The following is a 16,631-nucleotide window of genomic DNA, read 5'->3' on the forward strand; positions in this document are numbered from 1 at the left end:
AGTATGTGAGTTCTTTATGACTAATGTTGAGTCCATGGATTATACGCACTCTCACCCTTCCATCCTTGCTAGCCTCTTCGGTACCGTGCATTGCCCTTTCTCACATTGAGAGTTAGCGCAAACTTCGCCGGTGCATCCAAACCCTGTGATATGATACGCTCTTTCACACATAAACCTCCTTATATCGTCCTCAAAACAGCCACCATACCTACCTATTATGGCATTTCCATAGCCATTCCGAGATATATTGCCATGCAACTTTCCACCATTCCGTTCATCATGACACATTCATCATTGTCATATTGCTTAGCATGATCATGTAGTCGACATAGTATTTGTGGCAAAGCCACCGTTCATAATTCTTCCATACATGTCACTCTTGGTTCATTGCATATCCCGGTACACCGCCGGAGGCATTCATATAGAGTCATCTTTGTTCTAGTATCGAGTTGTAATCATTGAGTTGTAAATAAATAGAAGTGTGATGATCATCATTCTTAGAGCATTGTCCCAAGTGAGGTATAAAAAAAGAAAGGCCATAAAAAAGGAGAAGGCCCAAAAAAGGCCATAAAAAAGAGAAGGCCCAAAAAAATGAGAGAAAAAGAGAGAAGGGACAATGTTACTATCCTTTTACCACACTTGTGCTTCAAAGTAGCACCATGATCTTCATAGTAGAAAGTCTCTCATGTTATCACTTTCATATACTAGTGGGAATTTTTCATTATATAACTTGGCTTGTATATTCCAACAATGGGCCTCCTCAAGTGCCCTAGGTCTTCGTGAGTGATACATCTCCAACGTATCTATAATTTTTGATTGCACCATGCTAAATTATCTACTGTTTTGGACTATATTGGGCTTCATTTTCCACTTTTATATTATTTTTGGGACTAACCTATTAATCGGAGGTCCAGCCCAGAATTGCTGTTTTTTTGCCTATTTCAGTGTTTCGAAGAAACGGAATATCAAACGGAGTCCAAACAGAATGAAACCTTCAGGAACGTGATTTTATCACCGAACATGATCCAGGAGACTTGGACCCTATGCCAAGGCATCAGAGAGGCGGTCACGAGGGTGGGGGGTGCCCCCCTAGGGCGCGCCCCTGCCTCGTGGGCCCCTCGATTCTCCACCAACGTACTTCTTCCTCCTATATATACATACGTAGCCCCAAACAAACAGAACAGGAGCCAAAAACCTAATTCCACCGCCGCAACTTTCTGTATCCACGAGATCCCATCTTGGGGCCTGTTCCGGAGCTCCGCCGGAGAGGGCCGTCATCACGGAGGGCTTCTACATCATCATAGCCTCTCCGATGAAGTGTGAGTAGTTTACCTCAGACCTTCGGGTCCATAGTTAGTAGCTAGATGGCTTCTTCTCTCTTTTTGGATCTCGATACAAAGTTCTCCCCCTCTCTTATGGAGATCTATTCGATGTAATCTTCTTTTTGTGGTGTGTTTGTTGAGATCGATGAATGGTGGGTTTATGATCAAGTCTATCTATGAATAATATTTGAATCTTCTCTGAATTCTTTTATGTATGATTGGTTATCTTTACAAGTCTCTTCGAATTATCCGTTTGGTTTAGCCAACTAGATTGGTAGTTCTCGCCATGGGAGAAGTGCTTAGCTTTGGGTTCGATCTTGCCGTGTCCTTTCCCAGTGACAGAAGGGGCAACAAGGCACATATTGCATCATTGCCATCGAGGGTAACAAGATGGGGTTTATTTCATATTGCATGAATTTATCTCTCTACATCATGTCATCTTGCTTAAGGCGTTACTCTGTTTTGAACTTAATACTCTAGATGCATGCTGGATAGCAGTCGATGAGTGGAGTAATAGTAGTAGATGCAGAATCATTTCGGTCTACTTGTCACGGACGTGATGCCTATATACATGATCATGCCTAGATATTCTCATAACTATGCTCAATTCTGCCAATTACTCAATAGTAATTTGTTCACCCACCGTAGAATACTTATGCTCTTGAGAGAAGCCACTAGTGAAACCTATGGCCCCCGGGTCTATTCTCATCATATCAATCTCCATCACTTTAATCTTGCTTTGCTTTTTTACTTTGCCTTTACTTTTTACTTTGCATCTTTATACCAAAAATACCAAAAATATTATATCTATCAGATCTCACTCTCGTAAGTGACCGTGAAGGGATTGACAACCCCTAATCGCCTTGGTTGCGAGTAGCTATCGTTTTGTGCATGTACGAGGGACTTGAGCGTGGCCTCCTACTGGATTGATACATTGGTTCTCAAAAACCGAGGGAAATACTTACGCTACTTTGCTTCATCATCCCTTCCTCTTCGGGGAAAACCAACGCAAGCTCAAGAGGTAGCAAGAAGGATTTCTAGGGCCGTTGCCGGGGAGTCTACGCAAAAGGTCAACATACCAAGTTCCCATCACAATCCCTATCTCTCGCATTACATTATTTGCCATTTGCCTCTCGTTTTCCTCTCCCCCACTTCACCCTTGCCATTTTATTCGCCCTCTCTCTCTATCTATCCTCCCTCTTTATTTGCCTCTTTTGCCCGTTTGCTCTTGTTTGCTCGTGTGTTAGATTGCTTGTTTGTCGCGATGGCTCAAGATAATACTAAATTGTGTGACTTCACCAATACCAATAATAATGATTTCCTTAGCACTCCGATTGCTCCTCTTACCGATGCTGAATCTTGTGAAATTAATACTGCTTTGTTGAATCTAGTTATGAAAGATCAATTCGCCGGCCTTCCTAGTGAAGATGCCGCTACTCATCTGAATAGCTTCGTTGATTTATGTGATATGCAAAAGAAAAAAGATGTCGATAATGATGTCATTAAATTGAAGCTATTTCCTTTTTTGCTTAGAGATCGTGCTAAAGCTTGGTTTTTGTCTTTGCCTAAAAATAGTATTGATTCTTGGAACAAGTGCAAAGATGCTTTTATCTCTAAGTATTTCCCTCCTGCTAAGATCATCTCTCTTAGAAATGATATTATGAACTTTAAGCAACTTGATCATGAACATGTTGCACAAGCTTGGGAGAGAATAAAATTAATGATACGTAATTGCCCTACTCATGGTTTGAATTTGTGGATGATTATACAAATTTTTTATGCCAGATTGAATTTTGCTTCTAGAAATCTTTTAGATTCGGTCGCGGGAGGCACTTTTATGGAAATCACTTTAGGAGATGCTACTAAACTCCTAGATAATATTATGGTTAATTATTCTCAATGGCATACTGAAAGATCTTCTAATAAAAAAGTGCATGCGAAGAAGAAATCAATGTTTTGAGTGGAAAGATGGATGAACTTATGAAGTTATTGATGTGTCACCTATTAAATCTTTGTTTTACAATATGAATCTTGATGAAACTGAATATAATCTTCCTTTACCTAGAAGGCGTTCTAAAAATTCAGAGTATTTAGATCTTTATGATGAAATTGATGAAAGTGGGATTGAAAGAAATAGAAATCGAGATGTTGCTAAACCCACTATATTGGATTTCAAGGAATTTAATTATGAAAGTTTCTCTTTAATTGATTGTATTTCCTTTTTGCAATCTGTGCTAAATTCTCCACATGCTTATAGTCAACATAAAGCCTTCACCGAACATATTTTTGATGCCTTGATGCAATCTTATGAAGAAAAACTTGAGTTGAAAGTTTCTATCCCTAGAAAACTCTATGATGAGTGGGAACCAACTATTAAAATTAAAAGTAAATATCATGAGTTTTATGCTTTTTCTGATTTGGGTGCTAGTGTCTCTACGATTCCCAGGACTTTGTGTGATTTACTAGATTTCCGTAATTTTGATGATTGCTCTCTAAACTTGCATCTTGCCGATTCCACTATTAAGAAACCTATGGGAAGGATTAATGATGTTCTTATTGTTGCAAATAGAAATTATGTGCCCATAGATTTCATTGTTCTTGATATAGATTGCAATCCTTCTTGCCCTATTATTCTTGGTAGACCTTTCCTTAGAACGGTTGGTGCGATTATTGATATGAAGGAAGGGAATATTAGATTCCAATTTCCATTAAAAAAGGGCATGGAACACTTTCCAAGAAAGAAAATAAAATTTCCATATGAAACTATCATGAGAGCCACTTATGGATTGCCTACCAAAGATGGCAATACCTAGATCTATCCTCGCTTTTATGTCTAGCTAGGGGCGTTAAACAATAGCGCTTGTTCGGAGGCAACCCAATTTTATTTTTATTCCTTGCTTTTTGCTCCTGTTTAGTAATAAATAAATTATTTAGCCTCTGTTTTGGTTGTGTTTTTTGTGTTTAATTAGTGTTTGTGCCAAGTAGAACCATTGGGAAGACTTGGGGAAAGTCTTGTTGAACTTGCTGTAAAAAACAGAAACTTTAGCGCTCACGAGAACTGCTGTAATTTTTATTTGAAGAGTGCTATTTAGTTAATTATTTTTGCAGATGATTAATAGATAAATTCCTCACGTCCAGCAATTTATTTTAGAATTTTTGGGGTTCCATATCTTGAGCTAGCTACAGATTACTACAGACTGTTCTGTTTTTGACAGATTCTGTTTTTCGTGTGTTGTTTGCTTATTTTGATGAATCTATGGCTAGTAAAATAGTTTATAATCCATAGAGAAGTTGGAATACAGTAGGTTTAAAACCAATATAAATAAATAATGAGTTAATTACAGTACCTTGATGTCAGGACCCCGATTCCGAGTCACATCGATCTAGCCGGTAACACCTCATATCACCTTGCGGCCTCACGCACGGTACCCCACGGGTGTTGCCTTACCATGGCCCGGGACCGTTTGCACCTTTTGGCTCATGTATATGATAGTGTCGCTAGCATCCATATGACAGAGAACCCGGGCCGATATGGCTAGTCGTGAACCCAAAGCGGCACAGACTTATGGAGACAGGCATACATGAATCACATCGAGCATGTCGGTCATCAGCGAGTGATTCCGGGCTGTAGCACTGGGCTAACAGGACTCCGGGGAACCCGGGCTGTAGCAGGCTAGGCAGGACTCCAGAAATCACCGCGTGACATTTCCCCGAAGGGACAGACATAGGGACGAAGTGAAACACATGCCGACCAGTCAAGTGTCCTGAACAGTAGTGCTGGGCTAGCAGGACTCCGGTGAACCGGGCTGTAGCGGACTACTATGGCTCGAGGAGCACTAGATTACATTTCCCCATAAGAAAGGCTGCCAAGGATAAACAACTAGATTGTCGGATCCCACTCATACCAAGCATTTCAATCATACACACAATATGCCCGATATGAGTACATACAACATGGCATCGCAACAAAACTCTACAACTCAAGTACTTTATTTAAAGGCTCCAGGGAGCCATACATAACATGTTCATACAGATAGGGTCACATGACCCGACACTCAAGTCATACAAACATACAAGCACATGCGGAAGCAACTAGTCTGAGTACAGACTCTAGAAAGAAAGAAGGCTTCTCGAAGCCTGTCTCTACATAGGGCCCTCCATGGCCAGGATCACCACCTGGGTGGCTAGTCACTCGTCGACGTCAAGGTCTACATAGAACCCATCGGAGGGGGCGGTGTTGTCGTCTGAAAATAGTAATTAAGCAAACATGAGTACAAAGGTACTCAACAAGTCTTACATCAGAACCTACTAAACATGCTTATTCTCAAGAAGGTGGTGGGGTTAATGCAGCAAGCCAGCTTTGACTCTTGGCTAAGCTATCCTACGGAACTTCACCAGTAAAATAGTTTTCACACACGAGTCCACTACTCACCAACACAATACTCCACCGTGGAACCTCCCTCGTCATCCTACGAGAGGGCCATCCTCGATACTCACACTTATCTTGAGTCTTTTAGTAGTATCCATTAACTTATCTATGAACTGTATAGGCAACCAAGTAGTCCTTTACCGCGGACGCGGCTATTCGAATAGTTTTATACCCTGCAGGGGTGTACTTCGTCATACACGCTTTCACCACTTACCGCCGTTTACACGACCTGTACTTGGCAACCTTCAAGCGGAAGCCCAGCGAGGGTGTCGGCCACGGCCTACCTAAACACTTAAGTCTCTAGTCCAGGTTTATCGCCTATCCAGGTTCCATCCGCAGGGAGTCCGGCCGGGGTTTGCACATACGGCCCCAAACAATGTGAACAAGGTTCCCGGGACACCAAACGGGTGACTCGGTACACCGTGTCATGGTGTATCTACCGCAACATAGCCCACCCCTAGGGTCAGCGCTACGCATGGCCGCCAACACATAACCTACAAACACCAGAAACTATTTGCAACTCCTGGACAGAGTACTAGGGTGGTTAAGAAGCCGAGAGGGTCAATTAAGGATCCCAATGCATGGTAGTAGCTGAATCTTAAATCACACATACAGATCTCAGTTCTTAGGGACGGCCTCAATGAAACAACCCACCATGTACTCCTACATGGCCTCTCATCGATACCTTTACCAAAACATGTTCAACACATCCCTCACATTACTGGCATAAGCATTTCACTCTAGCCCATCACCCAGATGAACCAGACCTGACACAACTCTAAGCATAGTAGGCATAGCAAGGTAGGAATCACATACATGGCTCAATCAACTCCTACACATGCTAGTGGGTTTCATCTAGTTACTGTGGCAATGACAGGTCATGCAGAGGATAAGGGTTCAACTATCGTAGCACATAGCAGTTTGAATCGCGTTGTCTTAATGCAGTAAACAAGAGTAGGAGCGAGAACATGGGTTTGTATTGGAATGATCAATGGTTGCTTGTCTGATGGAGTGGTAGCGGGATACTGCCCTTCAGTTGGATACTCGTGAATATCCTCGGAGGCAGAACCTACCACGGAGAACACATCGGAACACAATCAACACATGACGATATGCAACAATATGATGCATGCTATGACATGGCAATATGATTGTGTCTTGGCCTAATGCAAGATAAAAAAGAAAGGGATGAACTCATTTGAATCAAAGATTCAAATATTAGCTCATTAAACATGGCATTTATAGTGCATTACCTTATTCTGCCTAAACATCAAGGTAAACTTGTTTTTTCATGCATGAAACCATTACAGATGGATAGATTGAATTTTTCTGATAATTTTTCATATATAAATTATTTCATTTAGAGTTACGGTTGAATTTCTATGAATTTTTGAAGTTTGAACTATTTTCTAGAATTTCTTGTATAAAAATAAATCCAGAAAATGCATTACTGTGTCAGCACTGCGTCATGCTGACCTCAGCAGGTCAAAGGCGCCAGCCCAGGTCAAACCTGACTGGTGGACCCCTTCTGTCAGCCTCTCAGTGCACTAACTACGTTTAGTTAGCCTAATTACTGGGCAGGGCCCACTAGTCAGTGACTATACTAATTAAACTAACTAATTTTAGTTAGAAACTAATCTGGATAATTAGCAGAGGGGGGGCCCACTTGTCATTGACTCAAAGGAGTCAACCTGGGCCCACCCAGTCCATGTCAGTGGTCAAACCACCGGTCAATAGGGCTAATCCTGCCGGCGTTGAGTCGCCGGCGAGGCCGAGACGGCGGAGGGCTTCAGAAAACGCCCTCAGGCAACCAAATCGACGGCAGAGACCATCTACGGGTAGCTGGGAACGAGCCGCAGCGTTTGGTGGTGGTAGTTGGGCTCGGGGTGGCCGGAAACGTCGCCGGCGACGAGCTTGGCGGTCGCCGGAGTCGGGTGAGGACGGTTTCGAGGCTACGGTGCACGGGAGGAAGAGCTGGTGGTGGCTATGGGTTCCTGGTGCTGCACTGAGCACGATGAGGCGCTCGGACGCGTGCTTGCACGGCCGTAGACACGACGGCGACATGGCCGGCGGCGAGGAGCTCTCGGGTGCGGTGGAAACGGCGGCTACAGGGGCCAAACGAGCACGGGGGCTAGGGGGAAAGGAAGAGGAGCTCACAGCGGAGTCGGAGAGGGGGTCAGCGAGCTCGGGGAGGTCCTGGCGGCGGCGAATCGACCGGAGATGGCTCGGGTGCCCGAGGTTGAAGACGAGGGCGAAGGCGGCGATGCAGGGCTTCCAGCAAAGCGTGGCTCGGTGGGGAGGACGAGGGAGTCGAGGCGGAGCTAATGGGCTCGTCGGAGGGGCGAGGGAGTGGTTGTGGTGGCAACTACGGCGATCAGCGACGAGGGACGCGCTCGGCCATCGCGGGAGAGGATGAGGGAGACGAGGGGGAGAGTGAGAGAGGATGAGAGGGAGACGTGGGGGTCGCGTGGCGTCCTCTGGGCGTCTCCCGGCGTCGGCAGAAGCAGGAGGTGGCTGGCGCGTGGCCGGCGCGCGGCGAGCACGCGCCCCTGCCTCCTGGCGCGAGGTAGGGGGTGACTGGCCGAGCCAGGTAAGGCCCAGGTGGGCTTCTTTCTCCTTTTTTTTTGATTTAGTTTCTGTTTTCTATTAAACTACAACTGTTTAGCTTTATTTAAAATACTAGAACATTTCCAAAAATCCTAAAAATAAATGTGGCCTCTGTTTAGATTATTTCCAACAGGAAACATTTACTCCCAGAATTATTTGGGCATTTAAATTATTTTATAGCATTTAAATGCCCAAATTCAAATACTTATGATTTAATTCAATGACCCTCTGTTGACCTAGAAAATTGTGCACCAATTTTGCCAGAGGTTCTAACCTAAGACAAAGAGGGTGAACACTTTAGAAGGGCATTTCAGGTTCATTGAAATTATTTTTAGTAAACCCTAGTTGATTTCAAAAGGGGGCTGGGGGTTCTGCCTTCCCCATTTCAAGTTTCTGATGAAAAGTAAACATGATGCACACTCTAATGCATGGACTAGCTAGGGTGTGACACTTGAAGTGGTCTTTTGTGTTCTTTCGCTAACGGAGCTCACGAGTTTTCTACTTTAAGTTTTGTGTTGTGAAGTTTTCAAGTTTTGGGTGAATTCTTTTGATGGATTATGGAACAAGGAGTGGCAAGAGCCTAAGCTTGGGGATGCCCATGGAACCCCCAAGATAATCCAAGTACACCAAGAAGTCAAAGCTTGGGGATGCCCCGGAAGGCATCCCCCCTTTCGTCCACTTCCATCGGTAATTTACTTGGAGCTATATTTTTATTCACCAACATGATATGTGTTTTGCTTGGAGCGTCTTGTATTATTTGCGTCTTTGTGTCTTGGTATGCCACAATCATCCTTGCTGTACACACCTTTTGAGAGAGCCATACATGAATTAAAATTTGATAGAATACTCTATATGCTTCACTTATATCTTTTGAGCTATGTAGTTTTGCTCTATGTGCTTCATTTATATCTTTTGAGCGTTATAATTTTGCTCTATGTGCTTCACTTAGATCTTTTAGAGCACGGTGGTGGATTTGTTTTAAAGAAACTATTGATCTCTCATGCTTCACTTAAATTATTTTGAGAGTCTCTTAATAGCATGGTAATTTGCTTACTAATAATATGCTTGGTAGTCAAGATTTGTGAAACTTTCTTTTGAGTGTGTCGAATACTAAGAAAAGATTGAAGCATGATAATTGTTTTGAGATATGGAGGTGATAATATTAAAGTCATGCTAGTTGAGTAGTTGTGAATTTAAAGAATACTTGTGTTAAAGTTTGTGATTCCCGTAGCATGCACGTATGGTGAACCATTATGTGATGAAGTCAGAGCATGATTTATTTATTGATTGTATTCCTTATGAGTGGATGTCGGGGATGAGCGATGGTCTTGTAACACCCCGGATATGATTTACCTAATATTTAATCCAACTCTTTCCGTTTTCGGTGTTAAGTTATTTTATTTTCTCGGGTTCGGGTTTTTGTCTCCGTGTGTTATTGTTGTTGTCATGCATCTCATATCATGTCATCATGTGCATTGCATTTGCATATGTGTTCGTCTCATGCATCCGAGCATTTTCCTCGTTGTCCGTTTTGCATTCTGGCGCTCCGTTCTCCTCCGGTGGCCATTTCTACCTTCCTTTCGTGTGTGGGGGTTAAACATTTCCGGATTGGACCGAGACTTGCCAAGCGGCCTTGGTTTACTACCGGTAGACCGCCTGTCAAGTTTCGTACCATTTGGACTTCGTTTGATGCTCCAACGGTTAACCGAGAGACCGAAAATGCCTCGTGTGTGTTGCAGCCCAACACCCCTCCAATTTGGCCCAAAACCCACCAAAACCCTCTCCATCATGTAGAGTGTTCGATCACGATCGCGTGGCCGAAAACCGCACCTTTTTTGGACACTCCTAGCTCCCCCTATGCCTATAAACACACCCCTTCCTAAATTCGCGGTTCCCCTCTCCCGAAACCCTAAAAACCTCATCCGCCGCCGCCGGACAGCATCTGCCGCCTCCCGCGGCCACTGAGAGGCTGCCACGTGGCCCAGCCACCGCCTCCCGCCGCCGGCCCGCGAGGCCCGGGGCCAGCCCTCCCCGCCGGCCGCTCGGGCCAGATCCGCCCGCGCCCGCCGCCTCTTCTTCATTGCCGCTCCGCCGCACTTCACCGGCCGCCGCCGCCCGGTGCACCATCGCCGGCAGGAGCTCGCCGCCGCCACCGGACCTCGCCTCGCCGCCTCAAGACCCTGCCCGGCGCCGGCAAGCACGCCGGCGACCGCGCCCCGGCGCACCCCCGCCTCACCGGTCCCGGAACCGGCCCTCTCTGGTCACCTCCCCACGAACTCCGGCGAAGGTCCCCCGGCGAACCTCGATCCACGCGCTGGATCTCAGATCCGGATTCAAAACCCTAGGGTTGACTTCATCTTTTCCCTAAGTCCCCGATTTATTTTGCTATGTTCATCGTGTCGTAACTTTGCATCCGTAGATCCGTTTTGGGCATATAGCATATCAAAATGTTCGTCTCAGAGAGCACAGCATTTCATCTCATTGCATCATTTCCATTTGAGTTCATCTTGATGCCCGAAATGCTGTTGGAAGAGTGATATTTGAGATAATTGTCAGATCTGCTGCTCCAAATGGCTTTTTGTCATTTTTGCCATGATTAATGTGTGCATGATATGCCCCTGAGCTCTGCATGAGTTTTGTTATATACTTTTTCATCTTTATAGAGGTTCTATCCATGTATTTTTGTGACGTGTGTGGTGACTAGCACAAGCTTGCAAAGTGGTGCATTCGTTAATTTTGATTTCAGGGACTTAGCAATTCCACTAAGTCCTTGATATGTTTTTATCAATATGCCATATGTTCATGTTGTTTCCTAGTGATCCGTGCCTCTTTTGAGGATGATCAGTAAGGGTGATTTGTTAATCTTGTAGTGCTCTATCCATCCATGCCTTTGTTTGCAATTATGGAGCACCCTAGCTTGAGTCAATCGAGCTCTACTTTTGCTATTTCATGAATCTGGGCAGATTGTCTACTTGTTAGCGATTTTGCCGAGGATATTGTAGTTGATCCGTGCATGCTATGTTATTGTTCTTGCCATGTCTAGCTTTTATAATGTGTATTCTTGATGGGTGTATGCTTAGATTGTCATGACATGCTCTGTAGTGAGTGCATCGAGCTCGTAAACATGCCTACTTGATATCTGTTTTGCATGCTCCAGTTTTTCGCTAAGTCTGTGATCTGATTATGTTTTTGCCATGTTCACATGCTTGCAATTGTATTTTCTGATCCCTTTTGTCTCAAGGTCACTAAGGGACTTTTGTTAAGCTCTTTGAGTAGCTCCATGCCATGATTTACTTTGCCATGTTCAGGCCCTGTAGCATATAGATTTCTTGCTCCAAAGTGTGCTACCTGATCTGAAATTCCAGACAAGTGTTAATTTCACCAAGTCTGAGATTTGTTTACCAATTGCACTTTTGCCATGCTGGTTTGAACCTGTTAATGGATGAATTGGCCGTAGCTCAGTGTTCATCTTTTGTTACGCTTCATGAGTGGATCCCTTCCATGTATTTTGTTGCCATGTTTGGGTGCTGTAGTATGTTTAACTTGTTGCATTTAAATGGCTACTTGCTGTTTATCGCAGACCGGTGCCATATTTGAATTGCTTGCCATTTCCAAACCGTGTCTCCGATTCCGGTGTTCTTTATATCGATTTCAACCGAAATCACCTCACCTTTCCAGTGGCACACTTGGATTTCCATGTTGAGGCCAGGTTCATTCATTCCTTGCCAAATCTTGCATATGCATCACATATCGCATCCCGCATAACATACCATGTTTGCATCATGTTGTTTGAGCTTTGCACGTGGTTGATTGTGTCCTTTTTACTTGTTTTTCTTGTTTGGGTAGAGCTGGGAGACGAGTTTGCTAATGAGGAGCCCATTGAGTTTGCTTTCGAGGATCCAGTCAACTCTGACAACTTTGCAGGCAAGATGATCATACCCTCGAAATCACTTCTATCTTAGCTTTGCTAGATGCTCGCTCTTTTGCTATGCCTATGCTACGATGCCTACCATTTGCTTATCATGCCTCCCAAATTGCCATGTCAAACCTCTAACCCACCATGTCCTAGCAAATCGTTGATTGGCTATGTTACCGCTTTGCTCAGCCCCTCTTATAGCGTTGCTAGTTGCAGGTGAAGATTGGAGACCGTTCCTTTTTGGAACATTATTTACTTGTTGGTATATCACTATATTATCTTGTTATCTTAATGCATCTATATACTTGGTAAAGGGTGGAAGGCTCGGCCTCTCGCCTAGTGTTTTGTTCCACTCTTGCCGCCCTAGTTTCTGTCATATCGGTGTTATGTTCCCGGATTTTGCGTTCCTTACGCGGTTGGGTGATAATGGGAACCCCTTGACAGTTCGCCTTGAATAAACTTTTTCCAGCAATGCCCAACCTTGGTTTTACCATTTGCCACCTAGCCTCTTTTTCCCTTGGGTTTCCGGAGCCCGAGGGTCATCTTATTTTAAACCCCCCGGGCCAGTGCTCCTCGGAGTGTTGGTCCAACCGAGCGATGTCCGGGGCTACCAGGGGCAACTCTGGGCTGGCCTACCCGACGTCTGGCTCATCTGAGTGTGCCCTAAGAACGAGATATGTGCAGCTCCTATCGGGATTTGTCGGCACATTCGGGCGGTGTTGCTGGATTTGTTTTAACTTGTCGAAGTGTCTTGTAGAACCGGGATACCGAGTCTGATCGGAATGTCTCGGGAGAAGGTATATCCTTCGTTGACCGTGAGAGCTTGTCATGGGCTAAGTTGGGACCCCCTGCAGGGATTTGGACTTTCGAAAGCCGTGCCCGCGGTTATGGGAAGATGGGAATTTGTTAATGTCCGGTTGTAGATAACTTGAACCTTAATTTAATTAAAATGAATCAACCGTGTGTGTTACCGTGATGGTCTCTTCTCGGCGGAGTCCGGGAAGTGAACACAGTGTTGGAGTAATGCTTGCCGCAGGTTGTTCTCTAGTCATCCGTTCGCACTTTGCCTCCTCTTCTCGCTCTCTTTTGCGAATAGGTTAGCCACCATATATGCTAGTCGCTTGCTGCAGCTCCACATATTACCTTGCCTTACCTATAAGCTTAAATAGTCTTGATCGCGAGGGTGCGAGATTGCTGAGTCCCTATGGCTCACGGATTACTTCCAAACCAGATGCAGGGCCAGACGACTCCGTTCCAGATGACGCACTTGAGCTCAAGTGGGAGTTCGACGAGGACTCACGCCGTTACTATGTGTCTTTCCCTGATGATCAGTAGTGGTGCCCAGTTGGGGCGATCGGGACCGTGTCGCATGTTGGGTTGATCTTTTATTTTGGCACCGTAGTCGGGCCATGAGTGATTGGATGATGTAATGCTATTTATGTACTTTGTTTGACGTGGCGAGTGTAAGCCAACTATGTACCTTCCCCTTTTATTATCTATATTACATGGGATGTTGTGAAGATTAGCTTACTTGCGACATTGCTTTCAATGCGGTTATGCCTCTAAGTCGTGCTTCGACACATAGGAGATATAGCCGCATCGAGGGTGTTACAGGTCTTTTCCTACCAATCTATCCTCTAGGAGCATGCGCATAATACTTTGCTTTGATAACTTCTAGATTTTTGCAATAAGTATATGAGTTCTTTATGACTAATGTTGAGTCCATGGATTATACGCACTCTCACCCTTCCACCTTTGCTAGCCTCTCTAATACCGCACACTTTTCGCTGGTATCATACACCCACCATATACCTTCCTCAAAACAGCCACCATACCTACGTATTATGGCATTTCCATAGCCATTCCGAGATATATTGCCATGCAACTTTCCACCGTTCCGTTTATTATGACACACTCCATCATTGTCATATTGCATATTCCGGTACACCGCCGGAGGCATTCATATAGAGTCATATTTTGTTCTAAGTATTGAGTTGTAATTGTTGAGTTGTAATAAAAATAAAAGTGTGATGATCATCATTATTAGAGCATTGTCCCAGTGAGGAAAGAATGATGGAGACTATGATTCCCCCATAAGTCGGGATGAGACTCCGGACGAAAAAAAGGAGGCCAAAGAAGCCCAAATAAAAAGAGGCCATAAAAAAGGAGAAACGGCCCAAATAAAAATAAAAAAATGAGAGAAAAAGAGAGAAGGGACAATGTTACTATCCTTTTAACACACTTATGCTTCAAAGTAGCACCATGATCTTTGTTAGTGTCAAAACCGGTGGATCTCGGGTAGGGGGTCCTGAACTGTGCGTCCAGGCCGGATGGTAATAGTAGGCAAGGGACACGAAGTTTTACCCAGGTTCGGGCCCTCTTGATGGAGGTAAAAACCTACGTCCTGCTTGATTAATATTGATGATATGGGTAGTACAAGAGTAGATCTACCACGAGATCGGAGAGGCTAAACCCAAGAAGCTAGCCTATGGTATGATTGTTGTTCTGTATGTTGTCCTACGGACTAAAACCCTCCGGTTTATGTAGACACCGGAGAGGGTTAGGGTTACACAAAGTCGGTTACAATGGTAGGAGATCTATATATCCGTATCACCAAGCTTGCCTTCCACGCCAAGGGAAGTCCCTTCCGGACACGGGACGAAGTCTTCAATCTTGTATTTTCATAGTCCAGGAGTCCGGCTGAAGGTATAGTCCAGCCATCCGGACACCCCCTAATCCAGGACTCCCACAGTAGCCCCTGAACCAGTCTTCAATGACGACGAGTCCGACGCGTAGATTGTCTTCGACATTGCAAGGCGGGTTCCTCCTCCAAGTACTTCATAGAAGATTTTGAGCACAAAGATAGTGTCCGGCTCTGCAAAATAAGTTTCCACATATGGCCATAGAGAGAATAGTATTTACACAAATCTAATCTGCTGACATATTCCATAGTGCGACATCGCACCACGACCAAGCCTTTATTCGAATTGTTTTATTATCCCACCCCAGCGCGTCATGCGAGGCGGTTTCCTTGGCACGTCTTGTTAAAGCAGAGATCGTGTCCCCTTATGTCGGGATTCTCATCAATACGGGCGTGGGTAACCCAACCGCTTCTAGGAGTCCTAGACTATAGGCAAGTCCAAACGGCCACGGAGAGGATGCTTTATATTCACCCTCTTTATAAAGGGACAAGGCTTTTATTTTTCCCTCCCGTGCTCAATGGAATCCTTCCCCCACCTCAAGCTCAAACACCCAAAGTTCAGGTCAGGTGCTCTGAACCTTCAAGCATGTCCGGATCTAGCCTTCAAGGCCGATGGGTGCATTCCTCCATCACGGAAGAAGACATCAAAAAGTTGAGGGAGGCCAGATATCTGACCGTCGAGGTTGTGCATCGGCTGCCTGCCCAAGGGTAGGCCGTCCCCTCCCCCAAACCCAACGAGGGCGTCATGTTCGTCTCCCACTTCCTCCGAGGTCTAGGCCTTGCTCTGGATCCTTTCGTCAGGGGTTTGATGTTTTATTACGGGCTAGACTTCCATGATCTAGCTCCGGACTCCTTTCTTCATATCACGACATTTATTGTCGTGTGTGAGGCCTTCCTCCGGGTTACCCCTCACTTTGGCTTGTGGCTCAAGACCTTTGAAGTAAAGCCGAAGATGATCGAGGGGCAACATGCGGCGTGTGGAGGTGCCTCAATATGCAAGATGATGGGAGCTCCATGGCCCAAAGGCTCCATTCCAGAGGTGTCTGAATTGTGGCAACAGGAGTGGTTCTACATCACGGCTCCTAGAAGTGCCAAGTGGGCGGCCGCCCCTGTTTTCCACTCGGGCCCTCCACCACAATTGATGTCATGGATCAGCAGAGGTCTGAGCTGGGGTCCAGCCAAGGACGTGCCTATACTGCAAAGCCACATTCGAGATCTCTTCAATGGAGATTTTAGTTTGGTTGCGGTAATACAAGTTATGCTGGTTCATCAAGTCCAGCCTTGCAAACGGCGGCCCCTTTGCTTGTGGGAGTTCAATCCCGAGGGACCGCGTGTCATCCAAAATTTCCTCGGCCTGACGCACGAGGAGATGTACAAGTCATTCTTCGGACCTTAGGTAGAGTGTTCGGAAATCACCGAGGACGTGGGCCTGAGCAGTAACCTCGCCGCCGAACAGGTAAGGAATCTTCCGGCCGAACATACTATATCTCATTTGTTACGAAGTTATTTCTGAGAGTTTGCTTTTTAACCAGGACTGCCTAACAAAGGTGAAGTTGATTCGGTGTTCGGCCCCCCTCCCTGAGGGTTTGGACAATCCGGTATTGGAAAAGATGCTCCAGGTTGCACCTTGCCCGGAGCCCTTGAAGGAAGATACTG

The sequence above is a fragment of the Triticum dicoccoides genome, chromosome 1A (assembly GCF_002162155.2).
Source record: "Triticum dicoccoides isolate Atlit2015 ecotype Zavitan chromosome 1A, WEW_v2.0, whole genome shotgun sequence".
Taxonomy (NCBI): Eukaryota; Viridiplantae; Streptophyta; class Magnoliopsida; order Poales; family Poaceae; genus Triticum; species Triticum dicoccoides.